The sequence below is a fragment of the Acomys minous genome (genome assembly GCF_964271855.1).
Source record: "Acomys minous genome assembly, chromosome: 5".
NCBI classification, from domain to species: Eukaryota; Metazoa; Chordata; class Mammalia; order Rodentia; family Muridae; genus Acomys; species Acomys minous.
Window position 1 is genome coordinate 102,975,662 of NC_140494.1, and position 15,457 is coordinate 102,991,118.

At 46.9% G+C, this 15,457-nt stretch overlaps 1 protein-coding gene across 3 annotated transcripts in view; it reads right to left on the bottom strand.

The window, feature by feature from the left end:
- POU2F3 (POU class 2 homeobox 3) overlaps positions 1 to 15,457 on the bottom strand; it is an 88,301-nt gene that overhangs the window by 36,242 nt on the left and 36,602 nt on the right. Inside the window, exon 1 of one of the 3 annotated variants that reach the window (XM_084783614.1) lies at positions 5,355 to 5,650. The exons of the other annotated variants lie outside the window; for them this stretch is intronic. The gene's annotated coding sequence lies outside the window, so the exon portion shown is untranslated. Of the gene's footprint in view, positions 1 to 5,354; positions 5,651 to 15,457 lie in introns of those variants that run through there. 3 annotated transcript variants of the gene reach the window in all.

Consider the following 15,457-nt stretch of genomic DNA (forward strand, 5'->3'; position numbering starts at 1 on the left):
GGCAAGAAAGCCTTCATCCTGATGGGGCCGGAAGCAGGTAGGGGGGTCTTAGAGAAGAAAGACTGGTGGGTGTGCCAAAGAGCTCAGGCTGGACTCTGAAGTAGCACGTGCTTATAGGAAAGGAAGTGAGGAGGCAGGTGGTTCTGAGGAGAGGGCAGGTGTTAGACACAGGCAGCTGAGCTGGGCCTGGTGGCGCACACCTGTAAATCTCAGCATTTGGAAGGCAGAGGCAGGCAGATCTCTGAGGTCCAGGCCAGCCTGGTCTACAGAGCGAGTCCAGGACAAGCAGGGTGACACAGAAACGCCATTTCAAAACAAACAAACAAACAAAAACCCCCAACCAACCAATCAAACAAACAAACAAAAAATAAACAGGCAGCTGGTGCCCAGCTCCTTATGGCACAAGTCTAGACTGAAACCCACCAGGAGGTGTAAAAGGCCAAGCAGTAGGCACATATGGGAGACAGCTGGGCGTGGTGGCGCACACCTTTAATCCCAGCACTTGGGAGGCAGAGGCAGGTGGATCGCTGTGAGTTCGAGGCCAGCCTGGTCTACCAAGTGAGTCTAGGACAGCCAAAGTTATCACAGAGAAACCTTGTCTCGAAAAACCAAAGGAAAAAAAAAGAAAAAATAGGAAGACAGAGGACAAGGCTTTAATGTGTTTATGATGTGTGTTTTCAGGGGCTAGAAATGTGGCTCAGCTGGTAGAGAGCTTGCCCAGCATGCACAAAGCTCTAGGTTCAGTCCTGACACCATATATACATGTACTGTGTGTAGAGAACACACACATTTAAAGCAAGGACTAGGATCCTACCACCTTGACCTCCTACATCAGAGTCTCCCAGCAGTCAGTACCTGAGACGTGACCTGCAAATCTGCCTGGAAGTTTCCACCACGCTCCACGGTTTACAGCACACTGTCAAATCTTATCGTGTCTGCTGCCTTTCAGAGTGTCCCCAAGAGACTGAAAAGTCTGGCAGGGATTGTGAGTCCACCCACACTACTGCTGAGGTGAACAACATTCGTGAAGAGGAGGGATTTGTCCAAAATAAGAGGCTGGCTAGCGGGAGGGCTGTGTTTGGAATGTGCTTCATCTGATTTAGAATTCAGTCTCCTTGTAGATGCCGAGGCTTTCCCGGGGAAATCTTCCTAAATAAGGGGACTTTTCAAAGTTATTGAAATCTAGCCCTTGAAGCTCCAAATCCTTGTTCAGTCTGGGAGCTATTTATTGGTTTCTGTTTGTATAGAGACCTTGCGAAGAGAAATTATATACACGCCCACATTCCCTTGAAGAGCACCTGAAAGCTAATTTAGCCAATGACTCAGAGTCATAATTCCAACTCATTCGGAAAGCAATCATCCCCTGGGGACTCTGAGGGCTTCGGCCAGTGTTGGCCAATACACCAGGTAGCAAGATACTGCCTTTCCTCCTCTTCCTCCTCCTCTTCCTCCCCTCCCCATCCTCCTCCTAGCCCCGCCCCCCCCCCCTTCCTCTGCAGCTTGGATCTCTGCTTTTCTGGGACTTTTGCCTCTTTTCTCTTGACATGCTTTTCTCTCCTACTCTTTGTGGGTACGCCTCTAGAAGCCTCCTATTCCTGCTATTATTTGCTAAGGGCTGGGGAAACTGAGACATTCATGTCAAACCAGACTGGCTATAACGGTTTTGAGACAGAGTCTCGCTATGCAGCCAAGCTTGGGCTCCAGCTCAAGATCTTCCCACTTGTGTCTCATTAGTTCTGAGACTGTAGACAGCACCTGGCCTTTACCACCGTGTGAAAGATTGTGTATAAATTTGAGGCTCTGAAGAAGGGCCTGGCTTGCGGTTCTAGTCTGCTGCTGCTGCCCTTTGAGTACTGGGTCTCTCTTAGCTTGCCAGGTGGGCTAACTCTGGAAATCGATCCCCACTTCCTCAGCACTAGGATCATAAGTGCATGCCACGTACAAAAACAAAACAAAACAAAACAAAAAAAAAAACATGCCCAGCTTTTCTTTTTTCTTTTCTTTTTTTTTTTATGTGTCTTGGGGAGTCAAACTCAAGTCCTCATGGTTGTCAGTAAGTCAAATGCTTTACCGACAAAGATATTACCTCAGCACACCACTGACATTTTAAGTTAAAATTCTCCAAGGCTGGTCAGGTGTGGTGGGCACACACCTTTAATCCCAACACTCAGGAGGCAGAGGTAGGAGGGTCTGGTGAGTTCAAGGCCAGCCTGATCTACAAAGTGAGTCTAGGACAACCAAGGCTACACAGAGAAACCCTGTCTCAAAAACAAACAAAACAAAACAAAAAGAAAGAATAGGAAAAAAAGAAATTATAAAATAATAATAATGATAATAATAATAAAATAAGATAAAACAACAACAAAAACTTCTCCCAGGCTAAGGAGCAGCCTCCCAACATTCCTTATAAAAAGGCTAAGTGAACATGAGCCAGTGGACCCCCTTCAAGGCATGCAGGCTGAGTGAATCCCCTTTATCCAAAATGCTTGGGACTAGATTTAGAATTATTTTTTTCAGGTTTTGTGTATTTGCATGTAAATAATGCGATGTTTTCAGGAATGGGACCCAAGTTTTATAATAATATCTATTTATTTCATATGCACCTTATACACACAGACTGAAGAAGACAATCTGGTAGATTTGCATCTGCCCTGTGTCTATAACCAGTCATATAAGGCCAAGTGTGGAACTGGAACCTTCCACTTACAGGTGCCATTGTGACACTCAAAAAAGTCTTGGATTTTAAGGATAGCAGGCTATCAAGAAGAGACTTGATACTCTATGAGCATATACAGGGGGAGGAGGTCCCCCTCAGTCACAGTCATAGGGGAGGGGAGTAAGGGGAAAATGGGAGGGAGGAATGGGAGGATACAAGGGATGGGATAACCATTGAGATGTAATATGAATAAATTAATAAAATATTTTTTAAAAAGTCTTGGATTTTGAAACATTTTTAATTTCAGGTAGGAATCCTCAATTTCCTTCCTTTACAATGGTCCTCCCATCTCCATCTCCTGAGCACTAAGATAACAGGTGTAGGCTACTATGACACCCAACAAGATACCCAACTTGCATCTTAGTTTTCTTATCTACAGAGGGAGATAATCTAGGCATTTCCCTCCAGGCTTAGGGAGATGTGTCTATAAAGCTGTTGTCACCAAAACTAGATGCATGAAGATAGTGGTGTCCCCTCCCCCCACCCCTTACCCCCCACAGGCACTGGCTGCCCAGGCGATCAATCTTGATTATATGGGACTTGGGGGTTTAACCCAGGGCTTCATGCCTGTTAGGAAAGTGTTCCACCATTGAGCTACAACTCCAGTCCCTAAATACTTTCAACAGGTCTCAAATACAGGAAGCCAGATCTCAGAGGAGAAGTGGTTTCTCCAAGCCTAAAAAAGTGGCAGGTCCAGAGTTTGAATTCATGTCTATGAGATTACATGAGTCAAAAGTCATGCCAAACCACAGTCATTACATGTGTGTGTGTGTGTGTGGGGGGGGTGTCTCACTTGAGCAATCAGATAGACCATGGAGGATAGAGTTGTTGACATTGATTACCAATGTGTGTGGTGGCACATGCTTGTAATCCTAGCACTTGGAAAGCAAAGCAGGAGTATTGCTGTAAATTTGAGGTCAGCTTGGTCTACAGAGTGAGTTCCAGACCAGCCAGGGACACACAGTGAGTCCCTATCTCAAAACTAAAACCAAAGACCAATGGATCACTGCCACCCAGGATGGGACCCAGTGTCACTCAAGGAATATTTATAGGTTTGCAGATGAGGATGAAACAAGGACACACCAAAGCTCTATGAGGAGCAGGACCCAATAGTATTTCTGCACAAAGACATCAAGATAAAGAAATTTTAAAAGTGTGAACATACTTAGGATGGAAAGAAAGTTATTAGACACCACACAGAAGCAAATGTTGAAACCCTTTACTTTGACTATGGAAATTAACTATATGTATTAAGACAACAGTTCATAGCTATTTAAGACACCTGAGAGGCAATGACTGATTGTGATAGCTGGTCACAGAAATCATGTGATCTAATTAATACAAGAGATGCTGGGAGGGGTGGTGCATACCTTACTGTCAGCACTGAAGAGGTGTTGAGGCAGGTGGATGTCTGTGAGTTCGAGGCCAGCCTGGTCTACATAGCAAGTTCCAGGCTAGCCAGAGCTACAAAATGAGACCCTGTCTCAAAAATAAAAAGATTGAAATTTAGCCAGGCAGTGGTGGCACACGCCTTTAATCCCAACACTTGGGTGGCAGAGGCAGGTGGATTGCTGTGAGTTCAAGGCCAGCCTGGTCTATAAAAGCAGTACACTGGTTATAGGAATGATTGCCGGAGTTAGACTCAGGAGTAAACAGAGAAAAATATTGTTTTTCTCTATGGGAAAAAACACATTGCTCTAGGGAAAGTGGCAGGAAGCAGGACATGTGGAATTGGTTAGTGAATTCAGAGTGCTTACATAGGAAGCTTGTGGAGTGTTGACACCTCTCAAATACTGAAGAGCTGTCCCATGAAAGGGACCCCACTCAGTTGAGGCCAGCCTGGTCTAACAGAGTGAGTTCCAGGACAGTCAGAGCTACACAGAGAAACCCTGTCTGGGAAAAACACCAAAGAAAGGGAGAATGCAAGGGGGGTATGACAGAAAGGGAGGGAGGGAGGGAGGGAAAGAAACGGGAAAGAAAGGGACCCATTTCACCCCACACCCTATAGCATTGATGTCAGCTGCCTTTTATGCACTGAACTGAAAGTGCCTAGAGAGTTGTGGCAGAGACACAGTTGTCTGTGTCCTGGGCTAGCTAGACTTGGAGTTCCCTGGGCTCAGGCCTTTAAGGCTCATCACTAGAGTATTATTTTCTTTTGTAAAAATTGGGTAGGGTTATTTTGCCAAAATTAGATGAGGAGATAGCCTGTAAAGTTCTTGCTGTGCAAGCACGGAGACCTGAGCTTGAGCCTCAGAACCTATGTGAAAAAGCTTGGCATTTGCTTGTGATCCCAGTGCTGGGAAGAGAGCTAGGCAGATTCCAGGGCTCAGAGGCCAGCCTGCCAAGCCTTGATGAACTTCAAGCCAAAGAGACGCTGGCCAAAAAATAAATAAAAGGGACAATGAATGAGAAAGGAGACCCAAAGTTGACCTCTGACCTGTACCCACATAAGTACATAGATACACACAGTATTTTGTACACACACACACACACACACACACACACACACACATACACACACATGAAAGATGTTAAAGTGATGCCCACCAGCTTTCCCCACTGCTTCATTATAGAACCAGTTTTATTTTCTTTGAACCTTGTTGAAACTTTAGCCCTACGAATCTGGGTAACTCTGTACCTTACAGTTGAAGTTTCAGTCCAAATTTGTGTCCATAGAGTGTAAAAAGTCAAATCACCATGATACCGTGTCAAGGATGACCCCCATCCCTCATCATGTTGTTTCCATTAAAATGACTAGAACAGCAGAAGTCCACATCCGAGTGGCTTCCTACAGAGGACTCTGTTCTGATCTGGGATAGTCAGCTGAGTGACCAAACTCATGCACTGCTGGCAGAGTCCTAGCCACACCCTGGGCCCCTAGAGGCAGGCCCCAGCACTCAGCACCCACTTGGCCAGGAGCTGGGGTGCCTCCGCAAACAGCTCCAAGCAAGTGGTGGAGTTGGGAAATATTTACCAGCGCTGACTGGGGTGTCTGTTTGCATAAACCCAACAAGCTTGCCTTCCTGGGAAAAGGAGCGAGTTTGTGGATCTGAATGAGAAAAGACTGACAACAGCAGAGCTACAGGAGGACAAGGCAGCCATTCCCAGAACCCAGCATGGAGGGGGCAGTAGATTCATTCTGCATTTATTCCATTGCCCACCCATGTAGGAAGCACGCTTTCATGTATCGGCACATACCACACACACATATACACACACCTACACAAATATTAAGCGAGATTAATATGTAACTCACATGCCATGCACACATCTGGAGGCCAGAGGACACGTTGCACAAGTTAGTTGCCTCCTTCCACCATGTAGCTCCTAAGGATTGAACGTATGCTGTAAGGCTTGTGCCCTTACCTACTGAGCTATGCTAGGGACCCAAATTTTCAAACTTATTAGGAGTTAGGCATAGTGACACTTTTGAGGTGAAGTCAGGAGATGAGGAGTTCAAGGTCAGTTTTGGTGACATAGCAAAGTTGAAGCTAACCTGGGCTACTCAAGATAGTCTCAAAAACAAACAAATGAACAAACAAAAATGTAGAGGAATTTTAATTCAGAATATGGCTGCTCTGGCAAGAGATCACATCCGAAGACCTTCTGGGACTGTGTGATCTGGCTGGAATACAGATATGCCTTTAATCCCAGGAGACAGAGGCAAAGAGATCGATGAGTTCAAGGCCAGCTTGGTATAGAACAAGTTTCAGGTAAAGAAAAGCTTAGGTCTAGCCAGGCGTGGTGGCGCACACCTTTAATCCCAGCACTCGGGAGGCAGAGGCAGGTGGATCGCTGTGAGTTCGAGGCCAGCCTGGTCTTCAAAGGGAGTCCAAGACAGCCAAGGCCACACAGAGAAACGCTGTCTCGAAAACAACAACAACAACAACAACAACAACAAGAAAATCTTAGGTCTAGGTATGGTGGTACATGCCTTTAATCCCAGCACTCAGGAGACAGAGGCTTGCAGACCTCTGAGTTCTAGTCAATGCTGTTCAGGCAGTTCAGTTGAGAGTGAGTGAGAGGCAGTGCAGTGGAGCTGAGTTCATGGCCGTTCAGTTTGTGGAATTCAGAGGCAGCTACCCAGGAGTTTACAGAGAGAGGTGGAAGAAAGAACAAGAGCCAAAATGAGCCAGAGAATGAGAAAGAGCCAGAAGATCAGAACAGATGGCTAGAGCTAGTTTAAGGTCAAGCAGAGCAATTCAGTGAGAAATTAAGAGAAGCCAGATTAAATAAATCAGCTGGGAGAAGAGTTTGAGCCAGAACAGCTGAACTGAACCAGCCAGCCCAAGAGCTCAGAAAGAACAAGGAAGGGTGAGCTTATTCAGCAGTAAGTCTCAGGGGCTGAAAACGTTCTAGGTCTAGGTTAGATTGTATGGAGGCTAGAAGCTTCCAGGACTAAGCCTAGGCTAGAAAACAAGGCAGTAAGCCTCCCAGATGACAATTAAGTCAGGTGAATAAAAGTGACTTTAACACAGAAACAATGACAGGGGCTAGGGAGGTGACCTAATGGAGTGCTTACTGCTCAAGCATGAGGATCTGAGTTCAAGTCCCCACACACATTTTAAAAGCCAGGGGATGATCACATGCACCTGTAATCCCAGCTTCATGGTGGCGATGGGAGCATTAGAGACTGGAGTCAGGCCGCAAGCCTAGCTCCAGGTTCACTGGGCTGCTTCATATACGTATGCACACAGATACACACACACACACACACACACACACACACACACACACACACAGTAAGCAAATGTGAGATAAATATGTAGTTCACATTCAGCAAGCCTTATTATCAATGATGTTTGATTCCAACTGACCCCTATCTTCCTCCCCCTTCCCCCCCAAAAAGAGCATTGCTTTCTAAAAAGAATGAACCTACCATTTAAACAAATGTATTACACATATTTACTTTGCGTGTATGTGTACATGTGTGTGTGTGTGTGTGTGTGCTCAAGGGTGAGCATGTATGTATGTATGTATGTATGTATGTATGTATGTATGTAGTATGTATGTATATGGGTGCTCATGTGCCACAGCTCACATGTAGAAGTCAGAGGACAACTTTCTAAGATGAGTTTTTCTTCTTTCCTTCCTTTCTTTCTTTTTCTTCCCTTCCCAAGACAGGGTTTCTCTGTGTAGCCCTGGCTGTCCGGGAACTTACTATGTAGACCAGGCTGGCCTTGAACTCACAGAGATCCACCTGCCTCTGCCTCCTGAGTGCTGGGATTACAAGTGTGCACCACCACACCTGGCTAGTTATTGTTGTTTTTAAACTGGGGTCTCACATAGCCCAGATTGGCCTCAAACTTGTTATATAGCTGGGAATGTTCTTGAACTTCCTGCCTCCTCAGTCTCAAATGCTGTGATTACCGCCTTGGACCCCCCTGCCGCATATTTCTTTACATTCGTGTTCTCTTGGTAATGAGAAAATAAAATGCCACTTACCAAAATGATTTATGTAAATATTTTAAAAACCACCCTCTTAGGTGCAAGAGAGGCGTGTCCGAATCTATCAAGACTGCAACATCTTTCTCTTCATTGCTCTGGTAGCGGGCTGGGTTGTGCACAAGGACGTAGGTAAAGGAGATCCAGGGAGACCAGCAGATGGGAAGGCCAGAGCAGAACTGTCAGCTGGGTCCCAGAGCCTGCCCAAGGGCAAGCCTGAAGAAAAGGGGCTGTTTGGAGGCAGGCTCGTGTGAGGTGGTGCAGCTGAGACCAATATTGCTGCAGAATTTGAAACTCTCTAACAATAATGCCCACAAGAAGAGCATTTTTTTTGTCCGCACAATTAAATTATACTCGAGTTCATTTCATTATGTTTAATGTTATTATTCCCTCCCATTTTTATAGAGTGGAAACCGAGGCTTGTGATCTCATCAACCAGGTCATCAGTGACCTGGTTGCACAGCTCCTAAGAATGCAGCTAGACCTATGCCTACCATACTGTCCTCTACAGGGCTGGACCAGAGCTCACTCTGGTAGTCCATGTAGCCAAGTCACTGGAGTAGACAGAAAAATGCCAAAGCAAAACAAAATATGACCAGGATCCTCAGGGAATAGGTGCCAGGGGGTTTGAAGAGGGGTGTGCCATGGGAGAGAAAAGAGGTCAAATCTCCCACACTCAATCCAGATAGAGGCAGAGGAAGCCTAGAGGGCTGCTGGCATGCTGAGGGCAAGAGAGGCTGGTAGAACAACCTGTATAGGGGGCAAGGGGCCCCAGTGCCTGTGAGCAGTAGGCACTAAATCAAGGTGGTTGGATTAAGTCCCCCTCTGTCACTTAATTGCAGGTCACTCTAGAATCCTATCCCTCAGTATCTATCAATGAGAATAGCAATGTTTGAGGTTCATCCCCGCCCCCCAACCCCCCTGCACAACCCCCCACCCTCACCCCCCCATCTGTGTCTCTGTGTATGTGTTTGTGTCTCCATCTCTCTCTCTCTCTCTCTCTCTCTCTCTCTCTCTCTCTCTCTCTCTCTCTCTCTCTGTCACTCTCGCTCTCTCTTTCTTAGGGGTTTTTATTTGTTTGAGACAGTGTCTATATCCAGGCCGGTTTCCAACTTTCTATATTGCTGAGGCTGGCCTTGAACTTCCGATCTGGAGTGCTGGAACTACAAACACACAGCACCATGCCCTGTTTGCTGAGCTGCATCTCCAGCTTTGTTTGTTTGTTTGTTTTGAGGCGGTGTCTCTCTACCGTGCAACCCTGGCTTTGAACTCAGAGATCAGCCTGCTCTGTCTCCTGAGTGCTGGAATCAAAGGTCTTTGCCAATGCACCTGACCACTTAATTTTGTTACTCCACGCTTTAGGCTGGCCTCTCAGCAATCCTCTTGCCTCAGCCTCAGGTTTACAGGAATGAGCCGCCATACCTGGTTTCTGCTGCACAGTCTGTCCTCTGTAAATCACCAAGCAGAGGGACACACAATGTGAGGTGACCTGGTCTCAGTTAAACTGAGCAAGCACACTGGAGCCCAGAAAATGGTTCCCGAAGCCACCCACATCACAGGGATCATGGGAATACTTCCAGCTGAAGCCATAATTCCTAGAGAATTTCTCTAAGAGATACTAGGGATGCCTCCACGCCCCCACCCCCCAGGAAGCCCTCTGCCTCAGGGCAGAGAGAAAGCTAGGCCCTGCCCCCTGGGCTGTGGGCACAACATGCAAACATGGCTCTCCTCCCTGCGCCCTTCTCACGCACAGCCCAGGGAGGCAGTAGCTCCCAGGGCCAGGGGAACCCTCTCTGGGTGGGACTGCTTCTTCACCCCCGCCCTTCACCTGGCAATGCTCCATGATCCTAAGATGTTATCTCCGCTTTCCCTACTGGCAAGCCCCAGGCAGGAGAGGTCTGCTGGAGTTGGTAGGGAGGCTCTGTAAGCCTGGAAAAGTACCGGCCATCAAGTGAGGGGCTCTGGGTAATATTCAATCAGGTAGTCCGGAGCCCCTTTTCTTTCTCAAACCAGCCTGACTTGGTGAGAAGTCAGACAGGCCCGTCTGACACCCGAGGTCCTCCGCAGGGATGTTAGGAAGCTCTGTGACCTATAGTTTCCCCAGCTCTATTAATGGGACTAACAATGATTACCTCACTGGCTGTTGTAAGGGTGAAGCAATCTCAAATAAGCTAGAACCTATGGAAAGTGCCCTGTACACATCCACCTAGGCTGGAAACCCCGGCTCCAAACAAGTCACTCCACCTCGTCCAGACTCACTTTCTCCAATCCTTTTTTTTTTTTTAAATAATTTAATTTTATTTTATGTGCATTAGCGTGAAGGTGTCAGATCCCTTGAAATTGGAGTTACAGACAGCTGTGAGCTGCCATGTGGGTGCTGGGCACTGAACCCAGCGTCCTTTGGAAGAGCAGGCAGTGCTCATAACCACTGAGCCATCTCTTCCAGAGGACCTGAGTATTATTCCCAGCTACCACATGGTGGCTCACAACCATCTATAATGTGATCTGGTGCCCTCTTCTGACTACATGGAGACAGAACACTGCATACATAATAAACAAACAAACAAACAAACAAACAAATGTAAACAGAGAACTCAGAATAGGGCTCCTGCCTGCACTCACTATGCTACCCTCGTCTCTGAAAGGAAGTCTTGCCTTACTCGGTACTGAGGGTGCTGCCTGGGCTGTAAATAAGAAACATCTGTTACCAGCCTTAGGCCAACGCATCAAGTATGGCTGGCAAAGGGGGACAAATATTCAGTTCTCTAAAAGCTCACGTGTTTATTGTTGCTTCCCTGTCCAAGCTTGAGGAGGCTTAGACCAGAAGATGACAGACCCCAGAGAGGGAGAGGGTATGATCTTTTTAGAAGCAACTGTAACCTGAGCAATCTAGTATAAGTCCAACCTAGAAGCCATACACAGAGGAGGAGATGCTGGTTTGCCCCTTCATCAGAAAGCATTGAAGGCTGATGACTATTGGCAGACCCCTGGACGCCAGAGACTCTTGAGTACCATATAGATCTTCGTTCATTCTTTTTTTTTTTTTTTTCTTGAGACAGGGTTTCTCTGTGTAGCCTTGGCTATCCTGGACTCACATTTTAGACCAGGCTGGCTTTGAACTCACAGAGATCCACCTGCCTCTGCCTCCCAGAGTACAGGCTGCATTCATTCTTAAGACATTGTGGGAGCCAGGTGTGGGGGCACATGCCTGTAATCCTAGCAGTTGAAGTAAATATGGTTACTGATCTCAACGATGCATGAGAAAACTAAGGTATATAGGAGTCAGCCAACAGGACAACCTGGCTGTGCCTCACTATCAATCCATCCTTGCAAGACAAGCAGGGCATCAGGGTGACAGAACCAGGAACCGAGAGACTCGCTGGCCCAGCTTTCCACCTGGGTACCATGGATAGTGTAGCATGGAAAAGCCCTTTCCCCCTAATTGCCTCTGTTTGTTCACCTATAGACTGAGGATGATGCCAGTTTCCTAACAGGGTTTGCTCTACTTAATAAAAGAAGTTACGTTTGTAAAGCATTTCTTTCTCGGTGCCTGGAATATAGTCAAATGCCAATGAATGTTATATAGAGTCATTTAATCTTGTCAATTATCTTCTGCCTGAAAACGCTGCTCCACCCCTGCCCAGTCACCCAGTCCAGCCAGCTTACTCTTTGCGGAGGTGGCCCTGGCTTACACTCTCCATTCAATGTCTTCTTCTTCTTCTTCTCCTCCTCCTCCTCCTCCTCCTCCTCCTTTTTTTTTTTTTTTTGACAGAAGATTTGAGATGAGATCTCATGTAGCCCAGGCTAACAGTCACATTACTATTTTGCTAAGGGCAACCTTGAACTTCTGATTTTCCTGTCTCTAGCTCCCAAGTTCTGGGAGCTGAGGCCCAGCACTGTTCCCATGCTGGAATGAGAAAGCACTGTTAAACATGAGCACTTTTGGAAAGGTGAAGATTGGCCCTTTTGCCAGCCACGCTTGGCACTTTGGCCTGAGGCTGGGTATCAGCTGCTGTCTGTCTGTGGCCTTGGCAGCAGGCTCAGTACTAAGAGGACTCAGCTTTGTAGACAGCAGGGTAGTAAGCAGCAAGAAGGAACAGAAGCAACTCCCAGGTCCTCTGGTGTTATCGCTCTGGCATATTTAGGCTGGATGGCAAACTGCGTTCTAGGAAACAGAGGCTGTATTTTATTTCTGGGGAGTCTGTTTCCAGGGCCGGGTGGAGCCCCCATGTCTCATTTCCTGTATCTCTATGTAGAAGAACAACAGCCAGAGGTCCATCTGGCTCTGCCTCTTGGCACAACGGAAGTGGTATTCCCTTGGCAGGCTGCGATCTGCTCACTTGCTGATGTCTAAAGGGATGATTTTTTCTGGCTGTCTTACTGATAGGAGGCTCCACTCAACTTTACTGGACAGTCTAGTTGTGTACTGCTGTGGGACACAGAGACAAATAAGAAACATTTGTCCCGTGTCACAACCAGCGTTTGCACTCTCTTCAAATGCTCCCACTGGACACTTGTGTTGGCAAACAGCTAGTCTTTAATCACAAAACTTATACCCCAGTTCCATCTTCTTTCCCCTCTCTCTTTGCCGGCCTTGTGAAGGCAAGGCTGGCTTCAAACTCCATTTATTCCCAAGAATGACCCTAACTTATGGTCCTCCTGCCTTCACCTCCTAAGTGCTGGGATTACAGTTGTCCATCACGATGGCCAGCTCTTTTAAACACGTGTGTGTGTGTGTGTGTGTGTAGGCCAGAGGTTGGCCAGAGGTTGGTTGACATCAGATGTCTTCCACAATCACTGTCTACCTTATCTTTTGAGGCAGGCTCTCTTACTCCCTCACAAGTGTTTGCCAACTGGCTTGACTACTAGGTCAGAAAGCTCTGCCTGTGCATTAGGTTACAGATGAGAGCAGCCACGCCCAGATTTCTTTCATGGGTGCTGGGGATCCTAACTCAGGCCCAAGGGCTTATTCCGGTAGGCTGCACCAACCGGAGCCATCTTCCTGGCCCGTTCACACACTCAGTGCTTACTTTCCCCAGGCGTTGTTGCATTTCTATTTTAATTTTTTGTTGTTGGTGGTGGTACACACCCAATCAGGGCTTCACACAAGCCAAGCAGATGCTTTGCCACTAAACTACGCTCTCAGGCCCAACTTCCTTTTTGATTAAAATGTTATTTCTGAGCCAGAACCTTATCCTGTAGCCCAAGCTGTCTTTGAGCTCACTATCCAGGCTTGCCTCAAACTGGAGAGGCAGCCTCCTGAGGGCTTGGATTACATGTGTGCACACAATGCCCAGTTCCATGTTAAATGAGGATATTTGTGTTGCATTTTGCTTGAGCTTTACCCGATCTTAACACTCTTTGAAAACCATGGCATTTGAACTGTTCGAGGATGGGACCACACCCTGTCTGCATTTATGCCTATTGAGATCAGAGAGGAATAAGCATACCAGCATTTCATTAATCCCTTGAGGGATGCACCCAAGAATTGGCTTGCTGGAAATTTGTTTTAATAGTAAACTTCTTAGCTTTCTCCTTTGTTTGTTTGTTTTTTGATTTTCAAGGCAAGGTTCCTCTGTTAGCCTTGGCTGTCCTGGAACTGGATCTTTAGACCAGGCTGGTCTTGAACTCAGAAATTCATCTGCCTCTGCCTCCCCAGAGCTGGGATTAAAGGTGTGCATCACCATACATGGGCTTTTTAAAGATTTTCAAAGGGCTTTTTGGAATCCTGTAATGCTGGGTCTGGTGAGGAAGTGACTTAGAAAGAAGTGTGGGTAGCCAGGCACTCAGAAGGCAGAAGCAGGAGGATCACCGTGAGTTCGAGGTCAGCCTGGTCTACAAAGCAAGTCTAGGACAGCCTAGGTTACATAGAGAAGCCCTGTCTTGAAAAACCAAAATAAATAAATAAATAAATAAAAGTGTGAGTAGGTGTGCAGCCTGGCTTCTTTGGATGGCCACTTTCAGCCCCGCCTGTTGACTAAGAGGGAAGTTTTTAGTTCTCACTCTACCATAGTCTTTGTATGTCGTGTATGTTTTGTGTGTGTGTGTGTAAGTCTGTAATGCTGGAGTCTTAGGAAGTGTGTCATGGCTATTCATCAAAACCCTATTTCCAATATAATCCTGGCAGGCTCTCCTATCTATTTCCTCTATCTCTATTTCTATTGCTTTGCTGCCTTGGACTGAGGAGGGATATTATGTACTGGTATTCTGTAATCCAACACTGCTTCATAGAGGTGTCAAGTTGTGCTTTACTGGCTCCCCTTCCCTTTCCCTTTTATTCTCCGTGCTGGGAGCTGAACAAGGAGCCTTGTGCACACTAGATAAGCACTCTACCACTGAGCTACAGCCCCGCCCCTCTGTGTACTTTATTTATTTATTTGAGACAAGATCTTGCTAAGGTGCCCAGGCTAATGTTGAACTCTCTGTAGCCCGGGGAGACTTCACAAACACCACCTTTCTACCTTAGCCTCTTGAGTAGCTGGACATCAGGCCCGGCTACTTCTTTCGTTTATCCAGAACCTCCATCTTGAATAACCCAGCTTGCACACGGGACAGTTCTGAAATACTGCAGCAGAGAAACGGAGAACCTGCCCCTCCTCACACTCAGCCTCCTAGGCTTTCAAGCATGAGGGTCTGTGCTTCCTTCTAGCATGCTGAACCTCTCCCTGGGACTCATTTAAACATAGGGACTCCCCCCCCCCCCATGGATGCTGTATACCAAGGCTCCACTCCTACAAACTACAATCCATTTCCACACATTGGATTGGGAATGCCCATGTGCAGGGCCATGCTGCCCTCCTTCTCTCGTCCACAGTACCCAACCAAGCACAGGTTTGTAGAACCCAGGCAGTTCCTATCTTTGCTCTTTAAGCTCAGCGGTTCCTTGGTACCCCATGCCCGGAACTTATTCTGTTGCCCACAGGCCCTTCCATGTCAGCTGTAGAGCCTGGTGTTGACACTGTGTCTCTCTCATGGGCCTCCCCAGAGAAGATTCTCCATCACGCTGACCTCTTAGAGACCTTTCCTCAAAACCGACTCTTGCTGATTTTAGAGAGGGTGTCCTGTGGAGCCAATTAATTAAATACTGCAAGTCTCTCTATGTGTACTTTAGCAGCCAGAGACAACCTCAGTGCTCTATAGGGGCACAGCAGGGTGGATTGCTTTGTATGAGATGGCATAGAAGTCAATGGAAGGACATAGGCGAGCCATATATAGTGTTAGTGGGCCCCAATTACTGCCAAGCTGGGACTGACAGGGAACTTCTGGCCACCCATCTTGGAGGACAGGATGAAGACA